We start from the raw sequence: 13,299 nt of genomic DNA on the forward strand, positions 1-13,299 counted from the left end.
ATGACAAAAAAAGAAGTTTGAAAAAAAATGTACTGCGGATGCCTTGCTTTAAACCAGTGGTCCCCAACCTGGGGAAAATTTCCCCCTGGGGAGAAATTTGAAGCTACCAGGGGGAAAATAATTACACTACCTACTAACTAAAAAAAATATCAGGTGACAAAGCTAGCCCTGATATTGATACACTGGTGCACAAGAAGCAGCCTCAACCTTCTCACTAATTCAATTTTGAAGTAGAAGAATAAACAAAAGTCCTTTTATTTTGCTACTAGGAGCTCTCCATATACTGATAAACAAATAGTTACAGAGTAAAATGGATAGAGAGTGGTTAGTAACAACTAACCTCATAGCTCTATGGCTATGCGGTTAGTTGTTACTAACCGCTCTCTATCCATTTTACTCTGTAACTATTTGTTTACCAGTATATTTGTGTAATGGACAAATAAATTAGTAAGTCGTCACAATGTGTTTCAACTACTCTTTCCCTCATACACATGAAGGGAGAAATCTGGAGGGTTGCACTGGGTGCACGGGGAAAATGACAGGAAAAAGGTTGGGAACCACTGCTTTAATCTTATATCCAACATCAGTGGGACTTACGAGTAGCACACATTTCATGTATTATACTCTTAGTATTCGCCGTTCTTAATCCTTATGGAACCTGTGAAACACCCAATGAGGATCGGTTTCTTTTCGTTTATTGCAAACAACACACTTGGGTGACTTATTCACTGTTGGCGCCATCATTTCGTTTGTGTCAACTGTCAAATTGTAAATATAAATAACCAGACGACATAAGATATACCTACAACGCCATCTGTACAATATTGTGTTCACTTTGGAGTTGGCAGCTAGTATATTAACATTCGTATTTTCTATCTTCCTTCAGTATACTGTATATCTTTAAAGGGGACTTTGGTACCACGGAATGACGAACGGTATGCGCATTGCGCAATCTTTCATAAAATGCTTACGGTTTTACAAACTTGAAACTTATCGATATTGAAATCTATAAACGACATCCTATCATCCACCAAAGAATGTAACTCCCAAGTGACAAAATATAAAAACTGCACTTGGTTAAAAAAACAAACAAATGATATACTGAATTCGATAAATAGAAAAGCTTTATAAAGACTTGGAATTGGCGTCGGCGAGACAGGAAATACGGATCATGGTTACTAAGGATGTCAAATTACGGATGTGTAAATATTCAACCTGTTGGTAATAAAACAATTGAAATCAGAAAAGTTATGTGAGAAATTTTTCAACATAGTAATATCTGAAACATGACTTAATGACCACGACAGGGCTAAAATACGTGAAATGATTCCAATACACAAACTTCCTTTCATATCCCCAGAGGGCAAGTTAGTTGGAGGGGGTGGGGTGGGGGGGCTTTTTTTCTCAAATGCTATTCTAATCTCAAGATGATGAAAAGAACTTGTGGAAAGGTCTGATTACGTGGACATAAACTGCTTGGACAAAAATATATAGGCTATCTATCGTAATGGTTTACAATGTAGTGTGAATTGGTAACTGTGACTGCTGGTGTTTGTATGCTTGCTTGGCAACATTGAGTCCCTAACACTGTACCTGCTTGGCCAACACCTTGCCACAACTTTAAGCTGAATAAAGCCAACGTTCCAGCAACTGTGTTTGGTATTCCACAATTTATTCAGCTTAATATTCAACATGGACAAGTTTCTGAGGCCCAGCCCGATTGATGTGGACCCAGAATCAGCCGATGCAGAGGACAAATGGATTATGTGGCATGATAACTTTGAGGCGTTCTGTGCGGCCATCAACCCGGACTTAAATCCAGATAAGTTGGCGTTGCTTCGTGCTCACATATCTTGTAAACTGTTTAAGATAATCAAAAGTGCCACCACATATGCCACTGCCATAAGCCTGTTGAAGGCTAGATTTGTGAAACAGAAAAGTGAAGTGTTTGCCAGATACAAATTAGCCACCTGCAAGCAACAGAGTGGTGAGACTCTAGACGCTTTTTTGGATAACCTCAAAGGTCTGGCCTCGGAATGTAGCTTCACTGATTGTACAGCCGCTCAGGCTGAAGAACTGGCCATCAGAGATTCATACATCACGGGTATGGCATCTAATGCAATCCGACAGAGACTGTTAGAGAACTTATCCTTGGACTTATCCACAGCTGTGAAACAAGCCCGTGCACTGGAAATGGCTCAACTGCACTCAGCGTCTTATGCAAGTGAAACCAATACCACAGTGGCAGCATTGATAGATGATCAGGCAAAACCCGAAATGGATCCCAACAGTTTTCCGATCGAAATGAGTGACTCCCTGAATCCAAGTGAGTGTGCTGCCGCCGTCAGCGGTCAGAGGTGCTTCTTTTGTGGAGGATCCCTACATCCCAGAGCCCACTGCCCAGCCAAGAAAGCCTCGTGTTCCAACTGTCAGAAGGTAGGTCATTATGCTCGTGTCTGCAAGTCGCAAAGAAAACGATGGAACAATAATGGTAAATCAACTAACTCCAATCTTGTAGCTGGAGTAGTCCCAGACAATCTCCCACAGTCCATCCCTGCTTCCTTAACAGGGGCCGCTGTGACTGCAGCTTCCCCTGCACTACGAAGTGTTTACAAAACTGTCCTACCTGTAGAACTGAATGGAGGGGAGGCCCTGGACGGGCTGGTCGACACTGGAGCATTTAAAAGCTTTATAGATGCCAAAGTAGCTAGGGCTATGAACTCAGTGACTCGTTCTTCAGCCTGCAGCATAACCATGGCTAATGCCAAACAGACAATGAAACTTAACAAGTGTTGCAATTACGATTTAACTGTAAGTGGAAGAGTATACCCTGAGTTCTGTCTGCACTTGATGGACGATTGCGTGGCTCCAGTTGTTTTGGGACATGACTTCCTACAGTTACACAAGCAAGTCAGCGTAGACTTTGGTGGGACGCTACCACCTTTGGAGCTAAGCATCCAGTCACCTTGTGCTCTGATAGCGGCTCAAATTGAACCGCCAGCCATCTTCGACAATCTGACAGTCGACTGTCACCCGATACAGGTGAAATCCAGAAGGTATTCCAAAGAGGACTCCGAGTTCATCAAGAAAGAAGTAAAAAGGCTGCTAGAGGAGGGCATCATCACACCGAGTCGCAGCTCGTGGAGAGCTCAAGTGGTAGTCGTCGATCAGTGTGATAAGAAAAGATTAGTCATAGATTACTCTCAAACCATAAACAGATTCACCAACCTAATTGCTTATCCTGTTCCAGGGATCACCGAGATGATTGAGAAAATTTCTACTTACCGCTACTTCAGCTCCATAGACTTGAAGGCAGCATATCATCAAATACCTTTGAACATGGCTGATCGGAAATTCACGGCGTTCGAAGCGGATGGAAGGCTGTTCGAATTCACGCGTTTGCCTTTTGGAGTAACCAATGGGGCTACCTGCTTTCAGCAAGTTCTCGACGAAATTATTGGTAAGGAACAACTAGAGGGTACGTTCGCCTACACAGATGACATCACGGTCTGCGGTCACACACGTGAAGAACACGACAGAAATCTGAAACGCTTTCAAGAAACTGCATTGAAGTATGGACTTACCATAAATGACAAGAAAAGTGTTTATGCTCAAACATCAATCTCAATTTTGGGCCATGTAGTGAATGATCACCAAGTCCTACCTGACTCGGAGAGAATGCGTCCGTTGCTGGAGATGAACCCTCCGGACAGTACCCCTAGTCTCAAAAGAACGTTAGGACTTTTATCCCACTATGCGAAGTGGGTACCGAACTTCTCCCAGAAAATTCGACCTTTAGTCGGAGTGAAAACTTTCCCGATGGCCAAATCCGCAGAACAAGCACTCGAAGAACTAAAGAATGAAATATCCCGAGCTTCACTTGCTGCTATAGATGACGAAGCAGTCTTTGTAGTCGAAACAGACGCCTCTGCTGACGCCGTTGCAGCCTCATTGACACAAGAAGGAAAACCAGTGGCCTTCTTTTCTCGCTCGCTCTCAGAATCGGAGAAACGACAATCGGCAGTGGAACGCGAAGCATGTGCTATCGTAGAAGCCATCAAGAAATGGCGACACTTTCTGCTAGGACGTAAATTTAGACTCATAACTGATCAGCAATCGGTGCGTTTCATGTTTGACGCCAAGAACCATGGCAAAATCAAGAATGAAAAAATAATGCGGTGGAGGCTGGAACTGAGTTGTTTCAACTTCGACATCACATACAGACCTGGATCAAAGAACCAAGTAGCAGACGCTCTCTCTCGTGCCTCGGGATGTGTGGCTTCACTTACCTGTACTCAAGGAGATGAGCTGACTCAGCTTCACGAGCACCTGTGCCATCCAGGAATCAGAAGGATGACCCACATCATAAGACAGAGAAACTTACCCTTTACCATTGAAGAAGCTCGGACTGTCATACGTAAATGTCAAACCTGTGCTAAGATCAAACCTAAGTTCTCCAAAGAAACAGGAACATTGATAAAAGCTACCAGGCCATTCGAGCGTCTGGCTATCGACTTCAAAGGTCCGATGCCGTCCACTTCAAAGAACAAATACATTCTCAACATAATCGACGAGTACAGCAGATTTCCGTTCGCCTTTGCAACAGAAGACACCTCAGCGAGTACCACCATTAAATGTTTGTCTACTCTCTTTTCAGTTTGGGGCCTGCCCGAGTACATTCATTCAGACAGGGGACCTGCTTTCGTGTCGTCAGAGTACCAAAAGTTCCTTCATGACCGTGGAGTGGCTACAAGCTACTCGTCTGCGTATAACCCCCGTGGCAATGGCCAGATCGAGAGAGCCAATGGAACTTTGTGGCGCACCGTAAGGTTAGCTCTCGCTTCTCTCTCCCTCCCTATAGAAATGTGGGAGGCTGTCCTGGATCAAGCATTACACAGCATGAGGTCCCTTCTGTGCGTCGCTACGAACCAAACACCGCATGAGCGCATGTTCCTGCACCCCAGGAAAGCAACATACGGGCAGGCGGCTCCATCGTGGATGACAGAAAATGAACAAGCTCTTCTAAAGAAAACAGTTAGGAAATCCAAGTACGAACCTGAGGTCGAGGAAGTTAGACTCCTGCATGTCAACCCACAATGGGTTCGTGTTGCACACCAAGACGGCAAGGAATCCACTGTGTCGACTCATCACCTGGCTCCTGCAGCTAAAGTATTCAGTCCAAACACCTGTCACGATAAAGGAAGCCGTCATATCTTCAACATGCGAGAGAATGGTAAGACTCCCATTAATCAAGGACCCACCCTCCCACCTGGAGACCCCAGCCAGAGAACGGAAAGAAGTCAAGTGGATACAAAACAAGACCAGGGGAGGGAGCCCGCAACCGAACCGCAACAAACCACAGAACCGCCCACCCCGGGAAAGGTACCGTCGAAAGGAACACCCACAGAAACGCCAACCTCAGAGGCGCCTCAACGCTCAAGTCGCACTAGGCGCCCTCCAGGCTATCTCTCAGATTTTGTCCTAGATGCGTGGGAGTAGTATGGGTGGTAAGTGTCCTTATGTCAATGTGTTCATTATGAATTAGTAGTTATAGGGCCTATTGTTACCAATGTGTTTTTTATGGTAAGTGTCCTTATGTCAATGTGTTTATTATGAATTAGTAGTTATAGGGCCCATTGTTACCAATGTGTTTTTTTTTTATGTGAGATGAGCCCAGTTATCAAATAAAATAAGTACTCATGAGTTTTGTAATATATGAAATTTGTAGTGCCAATAAGGTGAGCCTTGTAATGCAAATGCGATGTAAGAATAATTACAGTTGGTGTGAAATCAGTGAATTCATGTTTTGTTATGATGCAGATGTGTACTGTACTGTATGTTCTTCTTCTCAGTGGGGGTGAATGTAGTGTGAATTGGTAACTGTGACTGCTGGTGTTTGTATGCTTGCTTGGCAACATTGAGTCCCTAACACTGTACCTGCTTGGCCAACACCTTGCCACAACTTTAAGCTGAATAAAGCCAACGTTCCAGCAACTGTGTTTGGTATTCCACATACAAACTTCCGACAACCCCCTTTTTTCGTGGGTGGGAGCAAAGTTCATTATGCTCATTGAGACGATTGACATGGCGAAAACGAAATTAGATATATGTCGAGATTTCAATTTCTGGATGGATGATGCATCAAATCGTGATGCTGTAGCCTTCAGTGAAATATTGAAATCATATCACTTGAATAAAAACAATAATTGTGCAACAACTTTGACAGGACTTACAAGTGATAGAATTAATAGTGTATCATATTAATGTGCAATAGCTTACAACTTTTAGATTACATCTAGTCTACAGAAATATGCAGTGCTGAATAAAATAAGCTTAAAATAGATAAAACTTATCTCCTAGTGTATTTATTGATGAAGTTACAAAGAAAAAATATTACTATTCCTTGCGTTTATGACAACCAATGTTTTATTATTATTATTATTATTATTATTATTATTATTATTATTATTATTAGCTGAGATACATCCATAGTTGGAAAAGAGGAATGCTATAACCCCAAGGGCTCCAACAAGGAAACAGCTCAGTGAGGAAAGAAAATAAGGAAATAAATAAACTACAAGAGAAGTAATGAACAATTAAAATAAAATAGTTTAAGAACAGTAAAATTAAAATAGCTCTTTCATATGTGTTGATTGCCTTATGACTGTAGGCCATATAATAGTGAATAAAAATTAATATAACTTATGCTCATTGACGGAAAAGACTATAACTGTTAAGGATATATCTCCTTGGTTCGATGGGGAGATTAAAAAAGGGATGGAGGCTGATAAAAACTTATAGTGCCTGGGGGGAATAGAATCACACCTAAAATTTCAAGTCATACAAAATTAAAGAAACATTATCAATGCTGAGATCCGGATGTTGAGGAGCCACTGTTCTTGACCTACTTACAATCATACTTTGAGTTTTGTTAGGATTCAACCTCATACCCCCATAATTTGTACCATGCACTAATTTTAGCTAGATCTCTATTAAGGGATTCAGCAACTCCAGATCTTTATTCAGGAGAGGGAATTGATGCAAAGAGAGTAGCATCATCTGCATATGCTACAAGCTTGTTTTCTAGGCCAAACCACATGTCGTCTATATAGTATGAAAAGTAATGGGCCAAGAACACTACCCTGTGGAATACCAGACATCACATTCCTATATTCACAATGGTGCCCATCAACAAGAACTCTTTTAGATCTAAGATTTAAAAATTCAATAATAATGCTAAGAAGCGACCCACCCGCTCCCAACTGTTTGAGTTTGAAAACAAGGGCCTCAGGATTAACATGGTCAAAAGCAGCACTAAAATCAAGGTCAATTATACAAACTTCCCGACCACAATCAAGGGATTTTAGTACAGCATTGAAGATTGTAAGAAGGGCATCACATGCTCCAAGGGCTTTACAAAAACCAAATTGCAAACTAGGGAACAGATGATTACCTTTAGCAAACCTATTAAGACGTTCAAAAACTTTAGATATGGGAGTTATGGAAATTGGGCGGTAATCAGTTGGACTTGAGCTGCCACAAACACATTTACTTTGTGGAGTAACATTACCAATTCTACAACAAGTGCTAAAAGCTCCTCTTCTGGCTAACTTGCTAACTTGACAGAACCTAATGCGTACGAAATGAAAACTCTCTCATATAAATTACGAACAATTAAGTAGAGGGGTACCTCGGGGAAGTATACTAGGGTCAATCTTATTTTGTATTTGTACTCTAGGTCTATCAAATGTATTACAGAGACATGAAGTTAAAGTTTAAACCCAATATTTGCAGGTGATACATAATTTTACTTCTCCATAAATGATATTGATGATAACGCTGAAACTTTAAATCGTGTTTTTACTAGTGTTACCAAATGGGTGACAGCTAAACAACTAAAAATAGATGAAAATAAAACTGAGTTTATTGTGGTACAAAAGAAAAAAACTTTAAATTCTTGCGTGACATCCAAATAAATATTAACAGCAACCTGGTTCCAATATCTAGTAGAGTTCGTGACATAGGTGTATCACATGCTTGTAATTTGTATCTCAGTGCTCAAATAAATACTGTCGTAGGAATTTCTGGATATTACCTTAGAAACACTGGTTTTTTAAAGAAATATCAGAATGAATATTCTGTAAATAAAAATTGTGATCAATTGTGTTATAATTATGATTGGCTACTGTAACTTAATCTATTACAATATACTCAATGTGCAACTTAAGAAATTACAGAACATAATAAACTGAGGAGTAAAACTGATAAAAGGTTTCCCATCCCAGGAAAAGGATTACTCCTATACTAACTGAATTACACTGACTCGCTATTGAAGCCACAATAGAGTTTAAGATATGGACAGTGACTTATCAAGTTGCTGTATCAGAAACAGACAGCCAAAATATTTGTGAGAATTGCTATAAATCGTGAAGCCAACGAATCATGTCGATATGGTTTAGAATGTACAGTTGGACACAGGAATTCATAGTGCACCTTGCCCTGAAAAAGTGACACAGCCACCCCCTTACTGCATGACGAGTTCCTGTGTTTAGCCCGGCTTACCATTTCTCCCTATATTATTTGTTTGGTTACTTTCCGCAAAGTAAGTGTGTGACAGGGTGCACTTCTTCGGAGTGAGATGTGCCATGGACTCATGTCCAACTGTACCTCTACTATAGGTTCTAGCAATTTTGAATATGCAGCCCCAAGACCACTAGACATCCGAGGGACTGAATATATTGACTTTCAAGAAGAAACTATGGACTTTCTTGTTTTCTGAGTGCTTTAATAATGTGGATTTGGCAATTAATGCGGAATACGCTGTCTGATGCTCTAAATATGTATGAATGTAAATGATAGACAGATCTTGTAGGTCATGTAGTGCATAGGGGTTGCCTATGCTATAGGACCAGAAACAGCCCTTAAAGCAAGTAAAGTAAGAGATCATGAGTTTCAACATAACCAAGCCTACATAATTTGGATAGTGCACTAATGGTAATTGCGACACATCGTTGTGAGTCTTCTCTCCTTATTGATTACTCAGCAAAAATAAACGGTCACTGATTAAATCCACTTTTCTGAATATGGATTTATGAATTTGGGTCATAAGGCTAGTTACAGGTACAGGGGAGGCCATTCAGTGTCTCTATGCAATTGCCTCAGTTTCATCATGAATTCACATTTAAGAGTTTGGACAAGATGGAAACTAAATTGGAATGGAGGTTCAGAAAAAGTCAGCGGTGGGCCTAAGTAACACTGCTAAGACAATTAAGTAATGCCCGCATTGCACTAATGGCATTACACCCCTATGGACTAAACTTTTCTGAATTAGGTAGGGTCATGTCTGTTAGTAAACATTAACTTTTGCTTGCCCATTCACTTGTGTGCTTCAAACACTTTCGATTGCACTTCAATTTCGTTCAGAAAAAATTATTGAAGTATCTGCTGTGTTCACATCGAATGTACTCCAACACAATGAGATGGCTACATTATTAGAGCCTCTACACAGCTGAGTGACGAACTCCGAAATTTGTCCTTTCGTTACATGGTTACCAGCACAATATCCACAGACTATCATTATTCTTGAAATTATGTTACTTCTCAATAAGATATTTTTGAGAGCACTATAATTTTGTAGCACATGTCATGCATGGCATACATGCGTCATAGTAACATAACTTGATCACCATTATCATGAATGGCTTTTCGAATTTCAGGATAAAATTTTAGAATGATATGGACAGCCTGTACTTACCTTAATCTTTATAACATGGATTGACTGCAGACATACTTACTACTTACCCCGGTGGTACTTAGGCCACATTTTGACCCACGACCGCTCGTGATAGGATTCTCCACTCTTCTCTATCCTGTGCCTGATGGAACCATTCATTCGGGTTTCCCCCAGAGATTCTTACATCCTACTCCAATCTTTTCTTGGCCGTCCTACAGGTCTCCTTCCAGCAACCTCAGCCAAGAATATCCTCTTTGGAGCTCTATCCTCATCTATACGGGCTAAGTGTCCTGCCCATTGGAGTCTTCTTGATCTAATTACATCACATATATTTGGTTGGTTTGTACTATTTCTTATTTCTCTATCATGTCGTCTTCTCCATCCATTTATTTCTTGGTCATAGATGGGCCCCTCTATTCTTCTCAGAATCCCATTCTCACAAATTTCAAATTTTTTCTCTAAGTTTTTTGTTAGAGACCATGTTTCACATCCATATATCAAAACTGGTCTGATAACTGTGTTATATATTCTCAATTTTGTTTTACGGGAGATTGACCGTCGCTTAAAAAGGTCTGTAAGGCTGAAATATAATCTGTTGGCTGCTCCAATCCTTGCTGTAACTTCTCTAACCATTCCAGCGTTCTGCGACATAATAGTATCCAGATATTTTAAGGATTCTACTGTTTCAATTCTGATGCCTGCAAGATCTACATTTCCCTGTAATTACGATGTACTTGCTACTTCCATGATTTTAGTTTTGCCTTCATTTATCTCTAGTCCTACCTGGCAAGCCATTGTTTTGAACTGTGTTAGGTTCTCCACCTCCCTGAGGTTGACCCCTATGATATCTATGTCATCAGCATAGCCTAAGCAGTTGACCCTTACGTTATCAAAAGTGACCCCTTCTGGCCTAGCAGTTATGCTTCTTGCTACCTTTCCCATTACCAGGTTGAAGAGATGAGGGATAAGATGCATCCTTGTTTTAGGCCGCTTTTCACCTGAAAAGTGGTAGTAAATCTTGAGCCACATCTAACTGAGCATAGGGTATTTTTATAACAGGCTTTCGTTACCCTTAGGAGTTTTGAGGGTATGCCGAATTCTCTCATTATATTCCACATTGATGTTCAGTGTATGCTGTCATATGCCTGTTTGAAGTCTATGAATAAGTGGGTTTGTTGTTTATCATATTCCCAGTATTTTTCTATGACTTGTCTGAGGGAGAATATTTGGTCAATGATAGACCATCCAGCTCGGAAACCACACCGATATTCTCCGATTATACTTTCTGCATAGGTGGTAAGTCTGTGGTATATATATACTGTAAATATTTTATATGCTGTAGGTAGTAAACAAATACCTCGATAATTACTGCAGATTAATCTGTCTCCCTTCTTATGTATCGGGATAATGATTCGTTCCTTCCACTGACCTGGAGTAATTTCTTCATTCCAGATTGTCACCATTAGATCATGAAGTTTTTCTTGAATCACTCCCCCACCCCATATATTACCTGGGCTTTTATTATTTTCAAACTTTTAATTGCTTTATTTGTTTCCATTCTAGTGGGCAGCTCCAATTCTAATTCAGGACCATAATAGGTCTCCTCATTAATGTGATTTACTGGGTCAGGTCTATTCAGTAGTTCCTGAAAATACTGCTCCCATCTCTTCATCACATCCTCGTCTCTCGTGAGTATTTCTCCATCGTTATCTTTAATCATTTGGGTTCTATCTTAGTAACCCTCTTTTAGATTACGAACTCCTTGGTAGTGCTGTCTTATTCTGCCTCGTTTTCTGTTTTCATCAATTATGTCAAGTTCATCACTCAGTTTTTGTCGCTTTTCCTACTTAAAACTCTATTTACATTTCTGTTTTCCTGTCGGGATTCCTCTCTCCAGCCTTCCTCTCTTGGGGCCTGTAATACCTTGGCTCTAACTTGTTTCCTCCTCTCCACCACCTTCCTGCATTCATTATTATATCAGTAAGCATTTCTTCTTCCTTGTATGTAGCCAACTTCCTCCTCTGTTGCCTTTTTGACTATTTCTTCAGTTGCTTGCCATTTTGTATTTACATTTTCTGTGTCTGCATCATCATCTAACATCTCTAGCATTTGAAATCGGTTAGTGAGTTTTGTTTGAAAATTGTCCTTTACTGCTACTTTCATCTTTTATACATCATACCTATTTCTTTTTTCTGCTTGTTCTGATTTTCTTGTGCACAGTTTTGCTTTAATTTTTGCCCTTACTAAATAATGATCAGTGTCACAGTCTGCTCCTCGTAGACTTCTGATGTTTTGTAGTGACCTGCGGTGTTTTCTGCTGGAAAGAACATAGTTAATTTGGTTGAAGGTTCTATTGTCAGATGACTTTCATGTATGCTTATGGATATCTTTGTAGGGGAAGAGAGTTCCACCAATTATCAGGTTGTTGGTGATCGCAAAGGAAACCAGTAGTGTTCCATTTTCATTTGAATGTTCATGTAGGCTTTCTCTTCCTATGGCAGGTGCATATGCGTCTGTCTCTCTGCCAGCCTTTGCATTGAAGTCTCCAGCAAGAACTATCATATCATGTTTTGGGATATCGTCAAGGACTTCTCGGAATTTTTCGTAGAACAGATCTTTATCTTGGTCTCCACTGTCTTCTGTAGGGGCATAGCTTCCAATAGCCGTCACTCTAAACCACTTACAATTACAATTGACTGCAAACATCAATTTGTCAACTAATGCATTATCTACATTGTCCTCCTAACTTTAAACATTACAGAAGACAATTTGAAGGTTCAGTTTCCCAATACTTTTTTCACTACACCAGTATTCTTCTCGCTGCTTTATCTCTACAAGAGACAGTAATGAAATCAACAACAATGCTGTTAGGGATATATCTAGTATTAGCAATTCTAATATCTTCAAGTGCATTAGCAACCTTGTTTTGCTACTGAGTGATTTGCTTAGACCTTATTGTTAGCCAAGTTTCTTTGCTTAACTCATCAACATGCTACTTTCTCCATTTTAGGTGTAGGTCTTCATCACACCTACACCAAATAATTCAATTTTCTTTGCTAGGTTAACAATTGTTCTCGATTCAATTTTCCCCGATTCAAATTTCTTCATAAAATGCTCAGATTTTTGCTGGACAATCCAGGGCAAGTTTGCTAAGTAACACTTAGTAGCATTGTGTTCAGTAATATTTTCACCATGCTGAACACTGCACAAGAAAATAACGACATCATCTAAAAATACATGGGGGTATAAAGATCTGCAAATAAAAAAAAAATCCATAATATAAAATAAGGAAGAATTGAGTGTGAGGGCTTTCAATGGCAGCGACTTAGCTGGCTTAGTGTGTCACGAAAGCAACTTGGCATAAGCAGTAAAATGGACCAGGAAAATAAATGAAAAAAAAAATGTTCATCAAGCTGGTCAGCTCTGTCTTAATTCAGGCTTTATTATAATTATGCATTATTTTTTGCACTTTTTTAGACTACCATTTTTTTTACCAATACACTACACTTTGGATAGAGCCATGTCATTTGCTCTATATTTTTCATCACTGAAAAAATCTAGACGAT

The sequence above is a fragment of the Palaemon carinicauda genome, chromosome 15, assembly GCF_036898095.1.
Source record: "Palaemon carinicauda isolate YSFRI2023 chromosome 15, ASM3689809v2, whole genome shotgun sequence".
Classification (NCBI taxonomy): domain Eukaryota; kingdom Metazoa; phylum Arthropoda; class Malacostraca; order Decapoda; family Palaemonidae; genus Palaemon; species Palaemon carinicauda.